Source organism: Nicotiana sylvestris, chromosome 2 (genome assembly GCF_000393655.2).
Source record: "Nicotiana sylvestris chromosome 2, ASM39365v2, whole genome shotgun sequence".
In the NCBI taxonomy this organism is placed as follows: domain Eukaryota; kingdom Viridiplantae; phylum Streptophyta; class Magnoliopsida; order Solanales; family Solanaceae; genus Nicotiana; species Nicotiana sylvestris.
In genome coordinates, this window is record NC_091058.1 from 179,100,849 (window position 1) to 179,123,749 (window position 22,901).

The window sequence follows — 22,901 nt, forward strand, 5'->3', positions numbered from 1 at the left end:
GGTGCCCAATCTCGAGGGTCATGATTACTCCAAGTATTGGCTCAAAAGAGCCAACATCAAAATCCAAAGGCTAACTTCGCGTAAACACTGAAATATAAAATTCGAAGACTTAAAGTAGAAAATCTTCTTACATTACAAAAAATATATTTACAAGGGGTGTCTTTACAAAGCCTTTCTCCCCGAGAAATTCATATACAAAAATAAAAAGGGAAGATGACGTGAGTCTATTCTTTACCCTTACTACTCTCTGGATCGTCTTCAGAATCCTCGTCCGAAGTGGCCAAAAATGCCGATTATTTCTCCATAGTTCGGGCTTCCTCAATCTCAGTTAAGATACCAGTGCCTTTAGCGCTTGCTTCCTCGAGAGCCTTCCTCCTTGCCTTTGACCAAGCGTAAGCGATGGCTCAAGTCAGCTTCTGCTCGGCCTTCTTTGATATCTCTTGGGCTCGTTCATTCGCAGTAGCGGCATCTTTCATGTATCAAGACACATTTCCTTCATCCTAAGACTTGGCCACGGATAGTGCAGCAGCTTCCTTCTGAGCACTCCGAAGAAGTCCCTAGATTGATGCCAACTCTGACCACAAAAGGTCTCTCTCCGAGGTCACGGCCTCATTTTGCCCCCTTAGCTCGAGGATCTCCGCATTCTTGGCTGCAACCTCTTCCTAAAGTTGCCCCACTAGGGAGTCCTTTTGCCTAATCTACAAAGGAAAAACAAGTTGGTGAGCATCGAATTATAAGAATAAAAAGGTGAGTTTATGGATGTTGTGTTACTTACTCAGCAAGGCCAGCCCTTTCACGGCGCACTCCCTCCAAACTTGCCCGAAGCCCACTCAATTTCTTCCCCTTTTGAGCAGAGGAGGCCTCCGACTTTTTCAGCACCGAGCTGAGCTTCTCGAGCTCCTTCCCGTAGCTTGGAAGCTCATCTTAAAGCCTAGAAAAGGCATGATCATACATTTTCTTAGCCTACAACAACACAGAAAAGTTAGAAATTCAATAACAAAGATTTAAAGCACAAATGATATGTCATGAGTATCACCTGCTGTTGAAGCCTCTCCGCCTCCTCGAGAGCAACGGGAGCATCGAGATCAATATTCGCATAAACTCCGGCAAAGAGGTCTCTGAGCACACCTACATCTATGGCATTTGGTTCATGTGCATCCCTGATTTCCCCCGGTGAGTACGAAGGGCCCAAATTAAGGCCACCCAAAGCATTAATATCTCTAAGGGTCTCATCTTGCCCCCGAAATTTTTTGGGTTGAGGCCCTCCGGAATCACCAGCCACGAGTTCATCAGTACGGACTGTACCATGTCTGACTTGAAGCTCAGGGACTGTGCCTGCACCCAACTCGAGGGTCTCCTTATCATAGGTTTGGTCCATAGAGACCACCCCCGATTTGGCAACTTTTCGCCTAGCAACTTGTAGAGCATCTGTGCATCATCTCATCCTTTGTACCAAAGGGTCATCATCATCATCATCATCACCTTTAATCTTTATACGAGGACTTGCCACAGCATCCGAAGTCGAGACCTGGGTGTCAGCCCGAGGCCTGCAAGCTTTAGGTTTCTCTGATTTGGGAGACTTGGCTGTCGCCTACTTCTTCCTCTTCTTGCCCTTACCGGGTGTCGAGGTCCCTTCGTCACCATCAGGAGATAGCCTTATCTACATTCCATCCCCGAGGTCTACACAAGCATGAGGAACCAAACATACCACCACAAAAGATATTCATAAGGAAACATGGTAAAGATAGCAGTAAAAAGCATACCGTGGTTCTTGGCCTGCCATCGCATTTTGGCCAAGTCACGCCAGGAACGCTTGATATAAGAAAACGGAGTCTAACTATTTGTTCCATCCCAATAGGTTTTGAACCGCGCCGGGGTACCTAGCGGTGGCTTTATAATCAAAAGAAGATCATTCTTCAGAAAGGGATGAAAGGGCAATAAAATATGCTCGAGGTAGGGGCACTTACAGTTCATATTCCATTCCTCCGGGAATAGAATCCTATTAGCCGGGATGATGTATGAGGTCCTCACTCGAATAAGCTGACTCATCTACCCCCGATCCTTGTCCATTGATGCTCGAAAAGAACGGCCTTGCAGATTAAGGGTGAAGCTTGATCAAACCTCGGAAGAGACGAGGGCTGTATAATCTGACCAAGTGATTGAGGGTAAAGGTCATACCCTCGACCTGGTTGGAAAAGTATCGGAGCATATAAACGATCCTACAGAAAGAAGGATAGATCTGACCGAGTGTCACTCGGTACTTATGGAAGAAGTCGAAAATCACCAAATCTATCGATAGGGAAGAAAGATCCGAAGAATCTATGGGACATAGAGTAAATAGATATGTATACATGCTGAGGAAGCCAACTTTATGGTCTACTATTCTTTCCTCAGAATTGGGGATCTATACTAACACTGCATCCTCCCATCGGCAGTCTTCCTTCACTCTGTTCATATTGGTCACCATGCTGATGTATCGGGACACATGCTCACATCGTCTTGGCATAGAAGTGTGATTTCCGATAGAAAAATCGGATACAGTATCGAATTGGGTAGGAGTAGATTGCTCGACAGTTGGGGGTACTTTTGGTTTACCCCTGGATAGGCGAGACGAAGAAGCAGCACCTTCTTTCTGAGGTACCGTTCTAGAGGTCCTACCCATGACTATAAAAAAGGTTTCTAAGAAAGAAAGTATGAAGGCAAGCGCAGAAGGAAGAAGAATGTAGAAAATGGTAAACTTAGTGCTAGAAAATTGAAGATGTTGTAAAAGTGTGAATAACAAAATAGTTGAGTTTTTTGTTGAAGCCATATGGGTAGCATTTGGGAAGCGGAAAGGCCGAACCAATAACAGTTTGTGGGCTTCTCGATAATCATGTTGATAGCGACTCCTGCGCAACCTTTGAGTCATGGTATTTAATGCTCTGATGGACTAACATCATGATGGTAGTATTGAAGAGGCAAGAATTCAAGACCGTTTCTTATCATTTTCATTCTAAGAAACGCAGGGACTATTTGTATACGGTAAAAATCAGAGAATCCGATTTTATGATTGTTATGGCACATCATAGAGACATCTCCCATAAGGCTCGAGGCTCAGCCTGGGGTTTGACCCCGAGGGTTCTCAATGATCGACCTCGAGGCAGTGCAAATCAATGGCTATGATGGACAAATGGGAAGTTCCCAAGGCATGTGATTAAAGTTGACCAAGTCTATTAGGCTAGTTCAAGCCCGTACCATGGCATTAAATGGTTGTACCAGCCTCAAATCCTTGTAATAAATGCGTCTGTACTATGTTGGGATTCCCCCTCATATATAAAGGGGACCCTTGTCATTTTGTAAGATACGTAACATTCAATACAAGAACATTCTCTGCTCTCTAACTTAAACACATTCTCCCTTGATTCTATCACTTACATTTATTGTGTTCCATTGATTGTTCTTCATTTATTACTCATTATTGATCATAAAGAGACCAGATCAAAGCTCTTAGATTATAAGACCTTCATCAGTCGGTCACAGCCTAGCGCTTAGCTCGACTTCGAGGCCCCGTATATGCCAGCTCGAGGCCCCGAGTCCCGGCCACTTGGTTAGCTTAACCTACTGCCTTCAGGCTTTTATCTTGATTTCTAGTCTCACACATAGCATCTACTGCCTAACAACTAGCATAAAAATAAATCACATATTTTTAGAACCACAAAATCAAATCTAATTGTAATTACAATTTTCAGGGTAAATACATTTTGATGTTCGATTCGTGGTTCTAGATGTTATTTTGGTATTTGATCGTGCAATCAAGTTCGTATGATATTTTTAGACTTGTTTAGATGTTTGGTTTGGAGCCCCGAGGGATCGGGTGAGTTTCAAACGTGTTTTTGATTTGTTTGGAGTCATTTCCATGTTGCTCGTGTGCTAGTGACCCAGGTATTGCAATTGCGAGCACCAGCATCGCAATTGTGAAGTAGATAGGAGGGGGGTAGGTATCGCATTTGCAATGCCTTATTTACAATTGTGAAGTTAAGCCTGGGATGGGTAGGTTCACATTTGCGAGAGGAACAGACTTTGCAAATGCGAAGTTAGTGTTGCTTTTGCACCATTCCTCAAGGCATTAGGTGTCGTAATTGCGAGTCCTTTTTTGAATTTGTGAGGGTTTGCAAATTCGACTTCTGCACCTGAACAAAAGGGCTGGGAAGATAGGATTTAGTCTCATTTTCATACATTGGAACCCTAGACTCGATAAGAGGCGATTTTGAGAGGGGATTTTCTTATACTACCATTGGGTAAGTTAATTTGATCAATCTTTCAACTATATTACATGATTATATATGAGATTTAAAAACAAATTCATGAGAATCCAAGAGTAATTTTGGAAATTTTTGTCTATTTTTAAAAAATAAAAATTTGGGATTTGAGAGTCGAATTGGACTCGGATTTGAAAACAAATCACTTATATGGATTCGTGGGGTTATGGGTAATAGAGATCTATCCTTGAACACGGGTTTTGACCGGGCGGTCTCGGGGTTAATTTTTGTTGACTTTTGGGGAGTTGCATGAAGATCATAGCTTTATTAATCATAATTGGTTTCTCTTGCATTGTTTGATGATATTAAGTCATTTTTTGGTAAGATTTGAGCCGTGCGGAGGTGAATTTTAAGGGAAAAGCTATTATTGAGTATTGATTTGGCCAGGCTGAGGTAAGTATCTTGCCTAACTTTGTGTGGGGAAACTACCCCTTATGATTGGGTTTGATTTGTACTATTTGAATTATATGAAAGACGTGTACATGAGGTAACGACCGTGTACACGGTCTTATGTGTGAAAATTGACCGGTTTAGACTCTTAGGTTAATCATATGCATTTAATTGTGGTTTTGTCTTTTTTTTTTATCATTCGTTGTCAGGTTTATTCTTACATGCTTTAATTGAAGTTGCTATTACATGTTCTAGTTTCCATTGTCGAGGTTTCTTTTATATGCACTTATTAGTAGTTATTGTTACATACTATTCTTTTTGTTGTTAAGTTATTCTCGTCCATGTAGTCGTAGTTGCTTTATTGGTAAGCTTATGTTATGCATTTAAATTGGACGTTGTCATGTCATGGGAATACCTTTATTGTTGAGTTATTGAAGTTGTAGTTGTGAAAACTATTAACACATTGTGGTTGAAGTTGTTGATTATTGGGATATCTTTCCTTGTTGAGTTGTTTCTAATTCATATTGTTGTTATTGGGATTCTTGTACACATTGTGGTTGAGTCGTGGGCTATGGTTGTGGTGACATTGATATTATTAATTTTAGGCAATGTTGCGACATATTGGCACGTGTGGTGCGAGTTGATTATTGTGTTGTGATATTGATGCGCATGTGGCGCTATAAGGATGGGTATTGATGCACATGTGGCGAGATAAGATGGGATTTATACACGTGTTGCTAGTAAGGGAATTACTTTAAGTCACACGGTGAGATAACGAGGCTAAAGTGTGTGTAGCTATTTCGGAAAAAATATTTTAAAAATAAATGTAAGGCTCACGCGGCGATATAAGGAAGATTGTGAGTGTGACTTGTGAAATTTGAGAATCAGGTGTGGTACCTCAGATGTGATTGTTGTTGTACATTCTATGTTAAAAAGGCTTGTTTATTTGAGCGGTTATTGTTTTTCCTTCATTCATTTTACTTGCATTTTGACTGTACTTGATCACCTGTTCTTATCATATGTTCACTCTCTATTGTCCAATATTGCTTTAATTTTCTTTTTTAGCCTAATATAATCGTTATGTTTGTTATCATTTATCTCTTTACTTTTTGTGATTAAAATATATTACTATTCTTTTTAGTTTTCTATGTCTAGTAGGTGTCATGACCTGGCTTTGTCACTAATCTTCCGAGGTTAGGCTTGATACTTACTGGGTACTGTTGTGGCGTACTCATACTACGGTTCTGTACATTTTTGTGCAGATCTTGGTACTTCTGCTCATGTCGGATGCCACTGAGTTGAATCGGATATTTTAGAGACTTCAAGGTATACCTGCTTGACACTCATAGGCCTCGGGGTCACCTTCTATTATCGCCTTTACTACTATTTATCTTCACATCAAACAATGTTGTATTTAGAGATTCTTAGTGCACTTTTTTAGAGCTTATGACTCTGTTCGACCGGTTTTGGGGATTACTTGACTGTTGTTTCATTTTGGCTTATTATGCTATTTTATCAGTTTAATTTATCATCTTAGTTGTTATTTTTGCTAAAATCTCAATGTGTGTTAGGCTTGCTTAGTCTTAGAGACTAGGTGCCATCACGACATCCTAAGTTTGGAATTTGGGGTCGTGACAAGTTGGTATTAGAGCTCTAGGTTCATATCTACTATGTGTCATAACCAAGTTTAGTAGAGTCTTATAGATTAGTATAGAGACATCTGTACTTATTTTTGAGCTGCTACAAAACTATTAGGAAAATTCCACTTCTTTGATTCCTTATCGTACGAATTTGTTGATTTCGAAATCTCAGTATTTGTCTTTTTATTCTCTCATAGATGGTGAGAACATGCACTAATGGATCAGATGATTAGACACCCGTGCCCCCTACTAGAGCTTTGAGAGGCCGGGGCCGAGAAAGGGCACTTGCTATAGCTAAAGTACCTGCCCGAGCAACGACTGAGAAGCCACCAGTAGCTCTAGTTGATGGACAGGCACCCAAGGTGCCTGTTGCTACCCATAGACGCTAGGAGACCCTAACACACTTTTTGAGTATGTTCAACACTTTAGCTCAGGTAGGATTGATCCCAGTTACACCAGAAACATCTCAGGCTGGGGGAGGAGCTTATACTCTAGAGCAACGGATCCAAGTTGATCAAGTTTTAGGAGTTATGCCAGCATAACCCATTATTCCAGTTCAGCCTGAGGTTAGGCCAGAGGCACCCGAGGAGGAGAAAATGAGACTTGAGAGGTTGAAGAAGTATAATCCTCCAACTTTCTGTGTCGTAGTTACTGAGGATGCACATTGTTTTCTAGACAAGTGCCATCATATTCTCTACGCCATGGGCATTGTAGAGGTATACAGAGTTGGTTTTACTACAAATCACATGTCGAGAGTAGCATATAGGTGGCGGAAAGCTTATGAGAAATGTAGGCCAGCTGATGCTACCCCACTCACTTGGTCTCAGTTTTCTGATATGTGTTTGAGGGAGTTTATTCCGCAAACCATCGAGGATGCAAGGTGTACAAAGTTTGAGCAGTTGTGTTAGGGGACTATGTTAATGTCGGAATATGCCATCAGATTCAATGAGTTATCCCAACATGCACTTTCTTTGGTTTATACAGTCAGAGAGCAAGTCTGCAGATTCATCGAGAGGCTCAGTTATGGTTTTAGATTCACCATGGCTTGAGAGTTGGAGACTGGTGCCCTGTTTCAATAGGTTGTAGAGATTTCTCGGAGTATAGAGTGTATGCGGGTCCAAGAGAGGGAGGATATGGAGGCCATGAGGCCTCGAGATTCTAGAGGATTTAGTGGTGCCAGTGCTGCAATTTCAGCCCGTCATTGTAATGACCCAAAGGGTCATCTTTCATTCTAGAATCTGATTCCGTGTTCCGAGGCATTGAAAACCTCATTTTCTTTCTCCTCAACTTGTGTGCGCAGTCCGGCGTGCTTCCATAAAGCCTTATATGAAAATATGAGAAAAATATTGAGTTTTTCCTTTAAAATTGATTTAAGTTGACTTCGGTAAACATTTTGTGTAAATGGACCCAGACCCATAATTTGACGGTCTTGGAGGGTCCGTAGTAAAGTATGGCACTTGGGCGTATGCCCTTAATTGAATCCCGTGGTCCTTGGCCCGAGAAATGAATTTTTGAAGAAAATTGTTAAACTGAAAATATAATAGTTTATGGAAATTGAATAATGTTTGAACTTATTGGTATCGGACCCGTATTTTGGTTCTGGAGCCTGGTACATGTCTGTTACAATATTTGAACCTTATTTGTGAAATTTGGTTAAAAACGAAAGTGATTTGACATGATTCGAACCTTTAGTTGAGAAAATAGGAAGTTTGAAACTACCTTGAAAATTTCATGTGTTTTGGTGTTGAATTCATAGTTCTAGGTGTTATTTTGGCGATTTGATCGCATGAGCAAGTCCGTATGATGTTTTAAGACTTGTGTGCATGTTTGGTTTGGAGCCCCGAGTGCTGGGTGAGTTTCGAATAGGCTACAGTGTGTTTTGAAACTTAAGAAAATTTTGGTATGTTTCAGGTCTGCAGGCTTCGCATTTGTGAAGCCTGGCTCGCAAATATGAGCATCGCATTTGCGAAAAAAGTTCGCATTTGTGATTAGTGGGACTGGGAAGGGACCTTCGCAATTGCGAAGTTCATGATCGCATTTACGATGGGAACAGGTCGCATTTGCGAACAAGTGTTCGCATTTGCGATGAAAGTAGGTCCTGGACATTCTTCGTATTTGCGATAAAATGTTCGCGTTTGCGAACCACTGATTGCAAATGCAATATCTGCAGCTATTCAAAAACGATTTTGGACGGTATTTTTGATTCATTTCACAAATTTTCAAACCTTAATCTTCAAGAGGCAATTTTCCAAAGACCAATTCTTTCCCAAATAATAGGTAAATGATTCTTAACTCATTTCTTCCAATCTATCTCATCTTTTTACAAGATTTCATCACAAAATCTAAGGTTTTTCATGGTGGGATTGGGTGTTCTTGGGTAGAATTAAAGAATTTCAAAATTTGGAGATTTAGACCTCAAATTGAGGTCGGATTCCAAAACTAATGGTATATCCGGGCTTGGGGTGAATGTGTAATTGGGTTTCGGTCCGAACTTCGAGTTTTGACCAAGCGGACCCGAGGTCAATTTTTGACATTTGGGGAAAATGTTGGGAAACTTGTAATTATGCATTGGAAGTGACTTCTTTAGCGATTATTGATATTATTGAGTTAATTATGACTAGATACGAGTGGATTGGAGGTTAAACTAAGAGGTAAAACGGTAATTGAGGCTTGATTCTGGCCGTGGAATCGAGGTAAGTGTTGTGGCTAACCTTACCTTTAGGGTTTAGGTATTGTTGCCTTGTTTTATACATGTTTAGCTATTGAGTACGATGTATGGGTGAGTTGAAGAGTATCTTTACGTTATTGTTGGGTCATAGAATGCGAGTGGGTCCTATACTTGTGATTGTGGTATTTCTTTATACGTACTATTCATGCTTTAATTGGTTAATTCTCCATGCTAATCCAGTTTTATTATATTCTTCCCTATTTTGGATGTTGGTTGAGTATTGACTCAAGTTAAGATTCAAATTGTGAAGTTAATTATTGAAACGAGATTGGTTATTATTGATTCCCTTGCTGGGATGTTATTATTTCTATTGTTTGGGCGAGGAAGAGTGTAAAGCATGAAGGGTGATGCCGTGCAAGATATTGTGAGTGAGTGCTAATGCACGAAGGCTGATGTCGTGCCATATCCTGTGAGTGTTAATGCACGAAGGGTGATGTCGTACCATGATTATGAGAGAGTTAATTCATGAAGGGTGATGCCGTGCCATTTCTGTTGTTTCTTTATGGTGAGGATGAGAGTAAAAGCACAAAAGATGATGCCATGGATATGTTGTTGGGTTATTGTTTCTGTTGGTTCAAAGCATGATATTTACTTTATCTCTTAACTGTATTATTCCAGAACGTGATATCCCCCCCGCATGACTTTCCCCTTTCCGTTATTATCTGTTAAATTTCTGTTATTATTATTTTCTCGTATATGATTTAACTGCACAAGTTTATATTGTTGTCGTGTCCTAGACTCGTTACTACTTCACCGAGGTTAGGCTCGACACTTACTATTACATGGGGTCGGTTGTACTGATACTGCACTCTACACTTTCTGTGCAGATTTCGGTACCTGACCTCGTGAGTAGAGTTTGAGTTGCTGCCTTCAGTCCACAGGAGACCCAAGGTAGATCTGCCGGCGTTCATAGACCCTGGAGTCCCCTTCCCTCTATCTTAGATTTCCTGTCTCTCTTCATTTCGAGAGCAGATGTATTTCTTTTAAACCAATATTTGTAGAAAATTCTTAGAAGTTCTTGGATTGTGACACCAGATCTCTTGGGTAGTTATGTATTATTGTTTTAAACTGTTATAAGATTTCTGAACTTCATATTTGTGTAGTTTAATGTATTGTTAATTACTATTTTAGTTAATGATTAATGGTTTAGAACTGTATCCGTTGGCTTGCATAGCATTCTAAGAGTTAGGCGCTATCACTATCCCGACGGTGGGAAATTGGGGTCGTGACAAGTTGGTATCAGAGCACTAGGTTGCTTAGGTCTCACAATTCACGAACAAGCTAGGTAGAGTCTTAGGGATCGGTACAGAGACGTCTGTGATTATCCCCCAGAGGCTACATATTTTAGAATAACTTTACATCTATTCTTCTCTGTTGTGCTATTTAATTTCTCAATGCTAATTGAACTTCTACTCTGTCCTTTCAAAAATGGAAAGAACACGTACTGCTTCATCAACTGATCAGCAGCCCGAGCCCCCTGTGGTAGCTCGTACGAGGGGCAGAGGATGAGTCCGATGCCGTGCTAGAGGTCAAAGCAGGGTCAGGGCTCAACCTAGAGCTCGATCATCGGCACTTGTAAGCGGAGCCTCAGGTGGAGTTTGGCTCAGACCGTTCCGGCAAGGACAACTCAGGTTTTCAAGGGTTTCATCGCTACCCCGGTACTTCATGTTATGCCCCGTAGTATTTCGTCGATGCTATGCTCTACAGTAATATATTACGATGATGTTACCCTCTGCAGTAATACATTACAATGATGGTACGCTTCGCAGTATTAAGTTACGACAATGTTGCACCCAACAGTATTACATTACGGTGATGTCACACTTCCCAGTATTAAGTTATGGCGATGTTGCACCCTGAAGTATTGTACGTTAAATTTTTCATAAGGTAATTGACATCAGCCCAAGTAAAAGATTATTTGGAGATTATAAGGATTATACTATTTCACAAGCAATTAGTAAATTCATGAAGGTGAAAGGGGGAGCAAGTCAAAGAAAATGAATTTTGTTAAAGTTTGGCATTTTGGTGTGAAATACGGCCCGAGCTAAAATACCTGGTATTTATGGACTAGTGTCATACAAGGTACTACATGACCATGCTAGTAAGGTGTATAAGGTATGTTAAAACTGAGTAATATTTTAAGTAAGTGAGAATAATTCTCAAGTAATTAATTAATTACCGAATAACGGGACATTACCTAATTAATTGGGGATATATTTGGATAAGATTAACCCCCCCCCCACACACAAAAATGTGGCAGCTTTTGCCACCACATATTGTGACTCTTACATCTTTTAGATAAGTGGCATGAATCCATGCATCCAAAATTGGTCTTTGAGAAAGAAGTGGTGGTGGCAGTAATTAAACCAAGGAAATATAAGGGTTATCTCTTTCCTTCCATTAACTTTATAGAAGATATACATGTAACACTCATACATTATTTTGGTGTGAATAATGAACAAAATAAAACGTTCAGATTCCCTTTAGGTGAGGATAAATCTTGGGAAATTCATGCAAAAAAATAATCCTTGTTTGAATGATTCATCTGTGACCTTCTCGAGCTGTTATGAGCAATTAAGGTATGTTAAGGCTATCCCTTCTTTCTTTTGGCATGATCTATATGACACAAACGAAACATGCAAATGAACAAATTCTATAAATGACTCTATTCATAGAAGTATTAGAGATATCTATGTTCTTGAATTTCCATGTGTCATAATATTTTATCATCTGTTCATGGGTCTCAGAAAAATACGAAAGTTGAAAAGAGTTTACTTTATGATATTACTCAAAGGCAAAAATGGTCTTATGACATTCCGAAAGATTTTATTAACGTACTTTTCATGCATTGCATTCATGCACATTGACCCATGACCAGATGGCGTTATATACGCGTATATATATGTATATATATATGTATATGGGATATGGGAAAGGTTATGGCGTTATATATGCACCATCACCTGATCAGCTGGTATACATTGATGATTTTGCCCACATTGGCCGATATGATTTGATGGGATGCCCTCAGAGGTTGATGATGTTATGAAACATGTATCTATGCACGACATGACATTCATATGCATATGCATGATGCTAAAAGTAATTTATGATTTACAGAGTTATCCAGACTTACAGGTTGAGTCAATTACTCTATATTTCTTCCATGTCTGTTATGTACTTATTTATGTGCCTTACATACTCGGTACATTTTTTGTACTGACGTCCCTTTTGCCTGGGGACGCTGCATTTCATGCTCGCAGGTCCCGATAGACAGGTCGAGAGCCCTCCAAGTAGGCTATCAGCTCATTGGAAGATGTTGGTGCGCTCCATTTGCTTCGGAGTTGCTTGTTTGGTTAGTATGATTTAGACGTGTATTGTTTGGTATAGCGGGACTCTACCCCGACCTTTATGACATTTATATACTCTTAGAGTCTTGTAGATATATGTTGTGTACGTGAAAGATTGTACTGTTTTGTCGGCCAATGTTTTGAGTTTATAAATGATTATGTTGGCCTATTAGGCCCGTATGTCACGTGTATATGATGATGTAATAAGAAAGGTACGTTATGTTGGTACTCGGTTGAGTAAGGTACCAGGTACCCGTCACGTCCTATCGGTTTGGGTCATGACAAAAGTGGTATCAGAGCAGTTCTGTCCTAGGGAGTCTACAAGCCACGTTTAGTAGAGTCTTGTCTGTGGGTGTGTCGTGCACCACACTTATAAGCAGGAGGCTACAAGGCATTTAGGATTGTCACTCTTTCTTCTTACTCTAGATTGTATGGTAGAGCTAACTTATAAGAATTCAAATTCCGAAATTCTATTTCATTCATAATAAGACGATACCTACATCCGGAAAGAAGGTTGAAAAGAGAGAGAGTTGTAAAAGAGTTGAGTTAGAGGTATTTGATTTCTGTATGATGCCTACGATAAGTAAATATGAGGTCTTTAGCAGATCATGGGTGTACTGAAAGGTGTAAGCTTCCTGATAAGAATCCTTAAGGCAAGAATGCCTATCTACCTTTATGGTGAAAGACAATGTGAGATTAAGAAGATAAATACAAGTTTCAACAAGTAAAAGAAGCAAGGTGAAGAAGGGAACGATGTACCCAGTTAATGAAGGTTATCAGTATTTACAATTCAGGAAGAAAAAAAAAATAAGCATTTTGATGTACCTTCAATTGTAAGAAAGGTATGTACAATTGGCCACACCCATCTCATTTATACCCTATAGAAGCAAATTTAAGTAGTATAAGATAAGGACAAATATCAGAATCCGGCTGGGGTTAGAGTGACCCAAAATGGTGGATAGATTATTTGCGTTAGTTGACATTTCTGAAGGATATTGCAGATGTGCTAATAAATCTCTTTATGGGACACCCAGATTGTGCACTCTAAAATAGTACAGCTAGATATGATTACTACAAAGATAGGCACTAGAAGCCTTGAAGGGATAAATATTACCTTATTATGGCTCCCATCCCTAGTAGAACTAGAATGCTTGGCAACCTGAAGAGCCAATGGATGAGCAAAGGGGAGCTAAAATCAGAAGGATGTCTTGTTCGGGTTTTCAGAATAAAGTAATAGGCATAAATGTTAGCGAGAAATAAGAAAAGAGTTAATGAAGCATTATGAGTAAGGTATGATACAAAGATGACAATGGTAGATCAAAAGATGACAGTATTACATAATGTATAGTCAAGTGAAGGAAGAGACGAGGGGTGACAGGCCTCACGACAACAAAATAATATAGGCCATAAAGTCATATCATCATTTTGAGAAACAAGTTCATGAACAAAAGGAAAAAGTTAGACCCCCAAAGTAATACAAATCAGTATGGGCAGCTAAATAGGATAACTAAACGTGAATTAATGACTGAGTGATTGGATAGTACCCAGTATCATCCGAATTTCATATTTTGCCCCGGCATTAATAGAATGGACAAAAGAAGAAAATTCAAGAGAAATTCAAAGAATGGTCATTCAGGAAGACACTTCCCTAAAGCAAGCAATGTGAGCAAAGTTAAACTGAAGGGACTGTATATGCCGGTTACACTAGGTGTCTCCCTCTTGAGTAAGGAAATTTGGTATCCTTGGTACCAAACGATTACCACAAGGTGGGTAAGGTTCATTGATAATGTGAAAGGATGCCAAAAATGAAGAGGAAACACATCTATATGCAAGTCGTCATAGCTCCAAGTCTTAGTACTCCCCTAAGGGGGAATATGAAATGATAAAGGAAGAATGCGATAAATATGAGAAAGGGTTGAGGTTGCACTTATCCAAATGTTACAGATATGCTATGATTCCAAAATGTTATGTAAGCACGACGTCAAACCTAAGAAAGATTACTCAAAATATGGATATGAGAATGGGCTGAAGAGTAATTAGTAGTTGATTCAGGAAGAGCTTAGTCATGACTAGACAAGAAGTTATAAACAAATTAGCAGATCATGCAAGATAAATGTAGTAAATCCCAACATGGAGAATTCAGCCTCACTGTGGTGTCATTATAATATGTGAGATATGTTAAAATAGGAGTTAGGGTACTTAAAGGTACCTTATGAATGTTATGGAAATAAAAGAAAGTGCCACTAGGAAGACAGTCAAGTATCAGTCCAGAAACAACCCTACAAGCACAAGGGTGAGGAGGTAAGTAACTATGGATAATTGTAGGGAAGGAAGGACAGCAACAATTTTATTGGGTATACGATGTAATAAGCTTGCGGCTTTACAAGAATCAGAGGGTTCTCCCGAAGTACTACAGTGAAAGACTAGCTGAGGAAATGAGGAAGAAGGTTCAACCTAAGCATGATGACCTAAAGAGGAAATGGTCTTGTAACAACAGCTTCACAACAACATTATATGTCCTTCATAAGAAAGAGGAACCTACCATGGCTAGTGAATAAGAAGTAAAATTAAAAGTAATATTCGAGATCATATGAGTTACACGAAAACTCTGGCATGTGTGGGCACTAAGATAAGCTAAGTATGGACGCAACATGGGGGTAGAAAGAGAAGGAAAAGTAATAGCTTACGTTGAAAAAGGCTAAAATGGAACGAAAGAAATTATTTGATCAATGATCCAAAGTTGGTTACGTTATTAACTCACTTAAGGCTTTGGAGTTTTATACATGCAACATATACAACCGTAGAAGATTCTGGTATATGTTAAAAGAAAGAATTGAGCACAGGTCATAGACGAAGGATTAAATTGTTAAAGGATTTTATCATGAATATCCCTCAGCGCCTATGAAAGGCTAAAGTAATAACTAATACTAGGAGCCGCAGATCGGAAGATAGCTTAAGCCTACATAAAGACTGATCAGAAAGAAGAGGAAACTAAAGAGTTACATCGACTAAGTAAAACAGGAGTGGACCAAGAGAATTATAGATCTCAATATCACTCGTAATAACAGAAGTATAAGAGAGATAGTAGAGTAGCCATATTTTATAATGGCTCTACGAAGAAGCCAACTGAAGAGTACCAGCCTCATAAGAAGTCAGTATGAAGCTCCCACTGGATTGTGTATGCACCAGAGGTGCAAGTACTATTAAAGAGCTCCAAGTTATGGACGTAAATCACACCTAGGTGGAAGAGAGGTCATGAAAGAGATAGAAGATACGATGTGAGATTTTAAGGTAATTAAGGTAAAGGTGAACAACGTACGAGATAGGCAAAGGTAGAAGATATTGAGTAGTCCATACTTCGAATAAAAGGCTAGAAGCACGGGGATTCAGTATCTAGGAATAATAGCGGCATCATCAGTAGCATATCCTCCAGCATATGGTCTAGGTATCGAAAAGCCTGACTAAGAGAGTACAGAAGAGTTAGAGACGATGTGATGTCTCGCTTGATATTCCAAAATGACATAAGGAAATCAATAATGCAAGAAAGTTGAAAAGTTGCAAGTAATATAAAAATATATGTGTAGGTTACAAGCTATTATATGGTAAAGAGACAAGGTTCTAGAAGACATGAGTAAGGATAAGAATGGGCGAGTGAGAAGGTAATTAAAATGGATAAGTCCTAAGGATTAAGCCCAAGGAAACAAGAAGAGCAGATTGTTTCTCTAAGTTATACAAATCTCACTATAGCCTGAATGAGCTCAAAGGAGTCTAAGACTAATAGCATTTAGAAGAGATGGAATGCTGCCTTGGTAATTGTCGCACCCCCCCTTTTCCCTTCCGTCAGAGAGGAGTCCGGGTTTCGACATTCATTGGGTGTAATGACTCATTTCCTTTTTGGGAATTGGGTATTTTGAAGAGTCACCACCTAAAGATTTTAGGGTGTGTTAGGGCACCTATAGTATTTAACTACAAGTATGTTTGATAACCAGAGATAAGGTAGGGGCTTGAAATTATCCCAAGGGGAAGGTGTTAGGCACCCTTTAGGATCCACTAGTGTGGTTCCCGGCCAGATAGTTTTTTTTGTGAATTTGCGCAATTAGCAAGTAAACAAATAAAGGCTCAAGTAATAGGGGATTTAAGTTTAAATACACAAACATTTGAAAAAAATGATTTAAAAGGGTTTTGAAAAGAGTTATAGGCTAGACATGCTCGTAAAAAAAGGGGAGTCCTAGGTTTGTTTGTAATATGGATCACCTCAATGCAATACCCACTATGACACTCCTTAAAAGAGGGGATACACATGGTATTAGCGCACCGGTCATCATATCCATATCTACCATTCCCACCCCGTGAAGGTATTAAAGCACGGATTTCTCTCGACCTCTATTGCATGCTGTTACCCGTCCCATTCCTATAAGTCTCGGAGGAATTTAGGACTAATATTCCTATAAGAGGGAGGTTTTAGGCTGACACTTAGGTTTAATGGTAAAAAAAGCTAAGGTGACATACAGAAACACGTAGGACTACATTTAGAGGGGGAACATATAAACAATTATAAGGCTCATGTATACCTCCACAAACAATACATATAAATAGCATGACTTAAACATAGTTATGGTCTGAATTTTAAAATCCTAAAGCAGGGTTTGAGTCAGAAACATATTCATTATATAGCTCAGAAAAGAAGTCTGAATTAGGCCTGCCTGCTGGTTGTACCAGTTGGTGATTAAACAAAGGCAATTCCAATTTTATTCGAGTAATTACCTAAGGCTTGCCTAGGCGTAATAGTGATGTCATATGAGCATGATATCTATTAGGAATGCAATAGAGCAGTGATTAATTTAAAACGAACAACTTGAGATCCTATAGACATTCTTTCTAACGGTATTAACTTAAGGCAGTGTTTGGAAACTTATTAAAAAAGCGACATATTAATTAACTAGTCCAATTCAGAATAAACATCGTGAACTAAACGACTTCTCCAACTAAATTGATTTTAAGTTCTATATGTATGATTTCAAATATAGCTACTTAGATCCTATATGCATGGTATTATCGCGCCACCTTTTTCCCTCTTTGCATCGGAAAATCGGGTTTATAACATTTTTTGGGGTAGGACAACTCATTCCTTTTAGGAACTGGGCTTGCATTTTTGAAGAGTCGCCACCTAATGATTTAAGGTGCATTAGGACACCTATAGGGTTCATTTCCAAGTTTGCTTGATAACCAGAGATAGGGTAAGGGCTAGAAATTATCCTAAGGGGAAGGTGTTAGGCACCCCTCAGGATCTACTAGTGTGGTTCCCGGCCAGATAGTTTTGTGAATTTTGTACAATTAGCAGACGGACAAATATAGGCTCAAATAGTAGGGGATTTAAGTTTGAACACATAAGAGTTTGAAAACAATTATTAAAAGGCGAATTTTGAAAAGGAGTTACAGTTCTACAAATACTTGAGAATATAAAAAGGAGGGGGTCCTAGGTTTTTTTAATATGGATCACATCAATGCGATACCCGGTATGACACTCCTCATAAGAGGGGATACACGTGGTATTAGTGCACCGGTCATCATATCCATATCTACCCTTCCCACCCCGTTAAGGTATTAAAGCACAGATTGGTCTTGACCTCTATTGCATGCTATTACCCGTCCCATTCCTATTAGTCCCGGAGGAATTTAGGACTACTATTCCTATAAGAGGGAGGATTTTAGGATGACTCTTGGGTTTTAAAGGTAAAAAAGCTAAGGCGACATACAAAACACATATGACTGGAGATTAGTGTAAACATATAAACAATTAAGAGGCTCATATATACTTCTGCAGACAATGCACATAAATAGCATGACTTAAACACGATTAGGGTGAGAATTTAAAGTAATAAGGCGGGGTGTTTTAATTAGTGAAGCAGACCAATTTATTACATAACTCAGATAAAAAGTCCGAATCAAGCCTGCTTGCTGGTTGTAGCAGTTGCTAATTAACAAAGGCGGATTCATTTTTATCATTATTACCTAGGGCTTGCCTGAATGTGTATTGGTGATGTCCTATGAGCATGATATCTATTACTGATTATGAGTGTAGCAGAGCAGTGGTTAATTTTAAAACAGGAGATTTGGATCCTATAGGTGTGCTTTCTAAACCGTATTAATTAACACGGAAAGAGTGAGTTATTTAATTTGATTCAGACATGCACGAGTCAAACTGATTTTAACTAGACTGATTTAGACCCTATAGGTATGATCTCTATTATAGCAGATTTTCATTCCTACAAGCATGGTATCTGTGTATTAAAGGCTGATTTTGGTCCTATAGGCGTGGTATCTAATTGATCATGAAATGAAACAAGCAGGATATATTTGATCACATCAAAGCTCCTATAGGCATGATTTCTACAAAAATATTGATTTTAATCTTATAGACATGACATCTAATTTCAAAGCTGATTTTAACCTTGTAGGTATGATGTCTGATTATAGCAATTTAGATCTTATAGGCATGGTGTCTAAATGTGGAAGTAAAACATGCAGAATTTATTAAATAGATCCTATAAGCATGTTATCTAAGTGTGGAAGTAAAATATGCAGAATTTATTAAACAGATCCTATAAGCATGTTGTGTACCCTTCTAATAACTAAAGCATGCATAATCACCCCATCCCTTTCCACTAGCCAAACCCAATATTCGTTACAAATTATTACAGACCAAAAGTGACCGAATTACATCAGAAAAGTGCAAAATAAGAAGTTACAACCATAGGAAGCCTGATTCTTGACTTCATCTCTGAGTTATGGAATAAACTACCTCAAATGCCAAAGATGTTCAAAGCCTTTATCACACTTGGGTGTGTAAAAGTTACCTAAGGGTCTCGAAGGACCCCGAGCAGTGCTTACACCCAGGTTTGCATAACCAGATAGAAATGAGTGCAGTATGGAAGGGCCAACCCTAATGTGTCCAAGTTTAGAAGGAGCTCAAGGGTCCCAAGGCAAGGCTCACACAAGAGGGGCAGAACCTAGGTTCTAAGAATATAGTGGAAGTGCAGAATACAGAGTTTTATTTAAAACCGGGTTGGAAATAGCAAGTAGTGAGGGTGTTTTGAAAACAGTAATAGTAAAACTCAAACTACACAGAATCAGTAGTAACACAAAGGGGTCAAGGGGGTTTTGGTAATACATTGCATGAGGCATATGGCCCCAGAAAGGGTCATGTTTGGTGACGCACAACAATAGATACTGTTGACATGCCCATAAACCAGCCAGAGAACACAAACACATAGAGGGGATATGGGGTTTAGGATTCATAAGTCAGCAAAACATAACAAGTGACTGACAGAGTACATACATAGGGAAACATTAATTTAAAAGGGGAGGGAGCATATTACAGCATGCTAGTAATATAACTCGACTGCATAGACATGAGCAGAAGTAGGCAAGAGTGAAAGAAACTGAAACAACTAAAGAAACATGTTGTTGTTGATGCTTGAAAATTAACTAGGACATACCAGTAGAGAAGCAAAGTGCAAAAAGAAAGAAATAAACAAGATTCCACAATCTAGCCTTGGCTTTCAGTCGGCTAGACAAAGTAGTAGCACAAGTAGTAGTAGAGAAAAGAGAGAAAATTTTGAGTGTAAGTGTGTGTTCTTGAACTCAAATTGTTCGTGTGTTTGAAAGAAGAGGGTGTGTGTGTTTATAGCTTTTGAAAACGAGTGAAGAAGAGGTAAAGTCTTAAACACAAACATGGAAATAATCATAATCAGAACCAATTAACACAAGTGATTCCCTTTAATTAAGGAATCACTGTTTAACGGGTAGTAGCAGGCTTAATTAAGGAAAGAAATTAGTTTGGGGACAAATTGATTATTTCCATATAAAGGGGGCAGTAAAAGTATGAAGTAAATAATCAAGTCTAAGTACAAAATAGGCTTATTTTGGGAAAGGATTCAGCAAGGTAAAACATCCAGTAAAGCGAAAGGAATAATTAATTTTAAACAGGCGAGTGAAATTAGGGTTCATAAAAGAAAAGATTTTGCAATCAGTCACCAGATCAAGATCAATCAAGAAAGAAACATGATTCTGTACTTCAGTATATTAATAGAGTGAACAGAAGCATCAGACTTGCGAGGCCAAACACATTGGCAAAAGAGATAACACAAACATACAGTAGTGGCAGGAATGAGCTAGGATTCAGTAATGAGAAAAATATTCGAAACTCAGTAGTCAAGTAGTCATATAGAATCAACAGTGAAGAAGAACATAGTATCAGGTAAGATAAATCAGAAACAAGTAAAGGTCTCACAATAGTAATAAGTGAGGAAAAACCCCTTTTAAGAAATTAGGGCTTCGATAGTGTCGAGTTTAAGAGATGAAATAACTCAAATCAAATAAGTCAAGCAAGAAGAAGATAGTCAGAAACAAAGAACTTAAAATAAGCACTCGTTTAAGCAAACAATTTTAGAACTCGGATAAAAAAGGAACTAGGGTTTTTAACATGTTGAAGTATATAGAAGAACAACATGAGCAAGTCGTTTTAAACATAGAAAAATCACGAACAATATTAAAATCAGAGACAAGATCTTTAAAGAACATAAAGGAAAACCCTAATCGTTGAAAAATGAAGAGTTGTTTCGAAAGAAAATCGAGAGACCTTCACGAAAACACTTTAAAAGTTCGTATTAAGCACAGATCTAAGATAGATCTGAAGAAAATTGAAAGATCTTAAAGATTAGGGTTTCAAAAAACCTAGAAAAGGTGAGAAAGACCTTGGAAGTTACCGATCTAACCAGGACAGTCAAGGATCTGCCTTGAAAGGTTATAAATGGTCGGAGAAAGGTCATGGATGGCCGGCGAAAGGCCATGAACAGAAGCCGAGCAAGGACTGAACCATATCCCTTCGAGGTCCGACCATGAAACCACAGAAACAAACACCCAAGAGCCATAGGAGGCTGATACACATCTCCAATGGCCATGAGAGGCCATGAATTAGGCAAGGGTTGAGGTGGATTAGGGTGGGATTAGATGGCAGCGGCTAGGGTTCATGTGAGGTTTCAAAGAGAATTGAGAGAAGAGGGTTTCAAAGGCGGCGTTTGGTAAAGAATGAGGTAGGGTAAGGGGTCGTTTAAGGTTAAAAATGGAAAGAGAGAACAGTGACCGTTGATCTAAATGATCAACGGTCAGGATTAAAATGGTTAGGTGGGGAATTCGGGTTGGGTCACTTAAATTGGGTTAGGGTCATGTTTAAAATGGACTTGGGACAGGAGATTGAGTTTTAATTTAGGGTCAGATTTAGGCAACAATTGAAATGCAATTGGGCTATTATTTAAATAGCCAATTTTCCCCTTTTAAAATTATAAAATAGTAAATTAATTTTTGGAAACAAATTAAAAGCACTAAAATGACTTATAACATATAATTGACAATTTAAAAATATAGGACTTAATTTTATGAATATAAAACACAATTGAATCTTAAAAGGGCTAATATTGCAATTATGTGCAACTTAGCTTAAAAAATACTGAATAAATTTGTAAAAATATGCACAAATTACCTAAGCTATATTTTAGCATAAATATAAAAGTTCAACAAATGAATTACCAAAATAATAGTATTGGAAATAATTTTTGGTTTTTTATAGATAAAAGAGGGAAATACATTGATTTAAAAACCTTTAAAAATTATGGAAAAATAATAAAACACTTGGATATGCTTACATATGCATATATATGCCATTTTGAAGTTATTTTGCATATTGAAAATATATAGATTGGGTATCAACAACTGCCCCTCTTTACCCGGAAGGATGAAAGAGTTGTTGGGTAAAGATATGATGGCCAATTTTGATCGAGCGAAACGGTTTGAAGAAGATAGGTCGCACTCTCGCTTTTGAGCTGCCTACATATCCCTGGTTTTACAGGAATCAGGCTATATGTAGTTCAGGATCCGCCGGCGGAGTATGCCGATGGAGACTTTTTAAGAACGGACACAATATCCAAGACGGGGTGAGTGGACGGCTTCTGGGAATCGTTAAGGTTTGATATGGCTGCGCGAACTAGAGCACGATCACTCCTTCCGGGATGGTTGTTGCTCGTCGGTGTACTTGCAATTAGAAACAATACAAGTGTATATCGCGCATAAATTTAAACATGATGCAAATTCCCATCGGACCATGAATGTTGTCTTCGGACAGTTAGAATGACGTCCTTAGACCATGCCGTCCTGGGCCATGAAGCATACAATAAGGATTCGCAGGCCATGAAATGATGCTCTCGGGCTATGAGGATGGTGCCTCCGAACCATGATGCCTTTGAATAATGATATGCATAAGATTAAAAGAGATCCTCAGGCCATGACATGGTGTTCTCGGGCTATGAAGATGGTGCCTCCGAATGATGACGCCTTTGGATAATTTGGCGATCTTTCAGCCCATGATATGCAGTATGAGGTGATCTTTCAACCTATGAGATGTAATATCATGATGCGGACAAGACAGAGCTTAGTCTTG